Source organism: Heteronotia binoei, chromosome 14, assembly GCF_032191835.1.
Source record: "Heteronotia binoei isolate CCM8104 ecotype False Entrance Well chromosome 14, APGP_CSIRO_Hbin_v1, whole genome shotgun sequence".
Lineage (NCBI taxonomy): Eukaryota > Metazoa > Chordata > Lepidosauria > Squamata > Gekkonidae > Heteronotia > Heteronotia binoei.
Window position 1 is genome coordinate 65,732,490 of NC_083236.1, and position 4,146 is coordinate 65,736,635.

At 49.1% G+C, this 4,146-nt stretch overlaps 1 non-coding gene across 1 annotated transcript; it reads left to right on the forward strand.

Annotated features, from left to right (window-relative positions):
- Nucleotides 1–3,814: 3,814 nt before the first annotated feature.
- Nucleotides 3,815–3,889, forward strand: TRNAT-AGU (transfer RNA threonine (anticodon AGU)). The gene has a single exon. It is a non-coding gene; the product is annotated as a tRNA-Thr (tRNA).
- The last annotated feature ends 257 nt before the right edge of the window (nucleotides 3,890–4,146 follow it).

The window sequence follows — 4,146 nt, forward strand, 5'->3', positions numbered from 1 at the left end:
AAGCGATGGCACACCTTTTCAATGCCTTCCTTCTGTAGGAAATAATGAAGGATAGGGGGCACCTTCTTTTGGGGCTCATAGAATTGGACCCCCTGGTCCAATATTTTTGAAACTTGGGGGGTATTTTGGGGAGAGGCACTAGATGCTGTACTGAAAATCTGGTGCCTCTACCTCAAAAAACAGCCCCCCCAGAGCCCCAGATACCCGTGGATCAATTCTCCGTTATTTTCTATGGGAATAAATCTCCATAGGGAATAATAGATTTCCCAGCAGACATTTCCCTCCCCTCCCCCCGCTTTCTGATGGCCCTGAAGTGGGGGGAGGGCCTCCAAACCAGGGGATCCCCTGCCTGCCCTCACCTGGGGATTCAAAAATACAACAATACAAACTATTGTGCACAAACAAACACTCTTAACTGGTGTATATAAAGTTCTATTATAATGAAATGAACAGCCTACAACAGTGGGCATACATTCATACAGTATAAATAGAAAACAACAGTCTCAAAACAATATACCAAGGAGGACCCCACACAGTCACTGAGTTTTCCAAAATGAGTACACAGACTCAAAAATAATGTTCCTCAGGAGTCCCTCCGTTGTTTTTTGACTTCTGAAGGACAAATTCTAGCCTTCACGCAAACCCCGGATTTGATTGCGTTCCGCTGCTCCTGCAGCTTCCTCGTAAGTCAACTGAAAACTTCAGCCAAGTTCTTTCTCAAATGCCCATTTTGATATCTTAATTTGAAGCCGCAAATTAAGATATCAAAATGGGCATTTGAGAAAGAACTTGGCTGAAGTTTTCAGTTGACTTACGAGGAAGCTGCAGGAGCAGCGGAACGCAATCAAATCCGGGGTTTGCGTGAAGGCTAGAATTTGTCCTTCAGAAGTCAACAAACAACGGAGGGACTCCTGAGGAACATTATTTTTGAGTCTGTGTACTCATTTTGGAAAACTCAGTGACTGTGTGGGGTCCTCCTTGGTATATTGTTTTGAGACTGTTGTTTTCTATTTATACTGTATGAATGTATGCCCACTGTTGTAGGCTGTTCATTTCATTATAATAGAACTTTATATACACCAGTTAAGAGTGTTTGTTTGTGCACAATAGTTTGTATTGTTGTATTTTTGGATTTCATATATTGTGCTGCCACTGTTCTTTTGCTTTGCTCACCTGGGGATTGGCAACCCTACATGCAGTGCAATGACATCACCTGGAGGTGACATAATGCGCTGGGCAAGTCGTGTGGGATGCTCTAGGAATTTCGCTCGAAACTCTGTGGTTTCACGTGGGGGTTCTCTAGCAATCTGGGGGGAAATTCTATGGTGCCGTGGGTGACGTCATAGGATTGCCAAGTCTGCCGGATGCCACAGAGGACTTGGCAACCCTATCCCCTTCCCCAACTCTGCCTTCTCCCAGACCCACCCCCAAAGTCTTCAGGTATTTTCCAACACAGACCTGGCAACCCTAATTCAAGCTGTGGGGTGTCGAACTCATTTGTTATGGGGGCCAGATCCGACATAAATGAGACCTTGTTGGGCCGGGCCATGTTGAATTGGGCTGAACCATGCAGGGGCCGGGCCATGTGTGTACCTATTGAAGATTAGGTAGCAGAGATATAAATTTTATAAAGAACACAGACAAATATAAATATATATTTTTAAAAAACCTAAAACATGCTTAAAACGTTAGCACTCATTGGTCTTAAAGATGCTTTCTTTGTATTTCTCCCACAGGATCCAAGGGACTGGGCAAAGGAAGCTCTGGCTCTTTCCTTCCTTCCCCAGGGGGCCAGGAGCCTCAGCCAATAGAAGGAAGAGAGGCTTGGCTCAGTAGCTCTGAGCAATTGAGAGAGCCTGGCAAAGCAAGCTATTCCTCCCCCCTTCCTCCCTGAGGAGGCGCCTCAGCCAATGGAGAAAATAGAGATTTTGCTCTGTGGCGCCTGTGCTGTTAAGCAAGCCTTGCAAAGCAAGCTGGGATGCAGAAGGAAACAAGAGAGAGGGAGAAGGAAGCAGGCGACAGCCAGTTCTTCGGGGCCTGATAGGAGCCTTCTGGGGGCCTGATTCAACCCACCAACTGCATGTTTGACACCCCTGTTGTGCACTTTTTTCCTAGCCAACTGCAGCTCCCATGCGTTTGGAAGAAAGAGCGAGCAAGGGTACAATTTAGGGTTGCCAATCCCCAGTTGGGGGCAGGGGATCCCCCGGTTTGGAGGCCCTCCCCCCGCTTCAGGGTCGTCAGAAAGCGGGGAGAGGGGAGGGAAATGTCTGTTGGGAACTCTATTATTCCCTATGGAGATTTATTCCCATACAAAATAATGGATCCGCGGGTATCTGGGGCTCTGGGGGGGCTGTTTTTTGAGGTAGAGGCACCAAATTTTCTGTATAGCATCTAGTGCCCCTCCCCAAAATACTCCCCAAGTTTCAAAAAGATTGGACCAGGGGGTCCAATTCTATGAGCCCCCAAAGAAGGTGCCTTTATCCTTCATTATCTCCTATGGAAGGAAGGCATTGAAAAGTGCCGTCCCTTTAAATGTGATGGCCAGAACTCCCTTTGGAGTTCAATTATGCTTGTCACAGCCTTGATCTTGGCTCCACCCCTAATGTCTCCTGGCTCCACCCCCAAAGTCTCCTGGCTCCACCCCCAAAGTCCCCAGATATTTCTTAAATTGGACTTGGCAACCCTAGTACAATTTTAAAAAAATAATAATAACAGAGCTGTACTCTGAGACTCCACTCTTTGTCGCAGACCTCTTGGGTCTTCAGACTGCTGTTGCCAGCACAGTGGAAGGAAGAAGATCCCCCTCCCCCGCCGTCCAGCTTTCTGAATAATGCTGATGCAGCAAGAAGCGGTGCCTCTACCATGAAAATATGGCCAGCGCCCTCAGACCAATCACCAGCCAACTCCACAGACAGCTGTAAAAAGGAAGGAAAGGCCTGGCGCCAGCAGGGTTTATTCGGGGTCACCCCGCAGCCCAGCACACGAAACGCTACTCTGTGCCACACCAACCAGAACCAAGAGAGTCAAAGGACCGGGTGGTTTGGAGGGGGGGGGGCGTGAGGCTTTGGAGGCCCGGAGTGTAAGAGGGGGAGTCATTGGAAAGACTTTTGCCAAAGTAGCGGGGATATAAATCAAATCACATCACCCCTGTCACTCTGTCACGAAGGGCTTCGGCAAACAAAAACGGTGCTGTTCCAACAGCAAGAACAAATAAACGGAGCCCGGGAGGGACAGAAATTCTCCCTGGGGGAGGGCGGAGGTGGGGCTAGAAAGATTTGCCTGGCGTTCTCTCCTCGCTAAATGCACCTTACCATCCGGCAGTCCCTGGCAGTTTGCTTCAAAAAAATAACCACCACAACAAAGCAACTTTGGGGCCTATAATATAGTGCAGGGGTGGCCAACGGTACCTCTCCAGGTGTTTCTTGCCTACAACTCCCATCAGCCCCAGCCATCGGCCATGCTGGCTGGGGTTGATGGGAGTTGTAGGCAAAACACATCTGGAAAGCTACTGTTGGCCACCCCTGATATAGTGGGTTCAATGTAATGAAGAGGCGAGGTGGTAGCGATCATAGTCCTTTTTATTATCACAGCATAGTATAGGGCTGTGCTCTAAGACTGCCTACTGGGCTGACAGGGTCAACTATATATACATTCAAGGTTCCCGCGCTTGCGTGCGATTGGACCATTCAGAACAGCAGAGGGCCCGTGATTGGAGCAGGGCAGCAGGGATTTGGATCCTCCTGCCCATTGTTCCCGAGTCCCCAACCTCAGTCCTACAGGCTCCAATCAGCCAGGCAAGAACACCATACATTGGGGAGGGACGGTGGCTCAGTGGTAGAGCATCTGCTTAGTAAGCAGAAGGTCCCAGGTTCAATCCCCGGCGTCTCCAACTAAAAAGGGTCCAGGCAAGTAGGCGTGAAAAACCTCAGCTTGAGACCCTGGAGAGCCATGAAGTGGGCTATAGCTCAGTGGTAGAACCTCTGCTTGGGAAGCAGAAAGTCCCAGGTTCAATCCCTGGCATCTCCAACTAAAAAGGGTCCAGGCAAGTAGGCATGAAAAACCTCAGCTTCAGACCCTGGAGAGCCATGAAGTGGGCTATAGCTCAGTGGTAGAGCCTCTGCTTGGGAAGCAGAAGGTCCCAGGTTC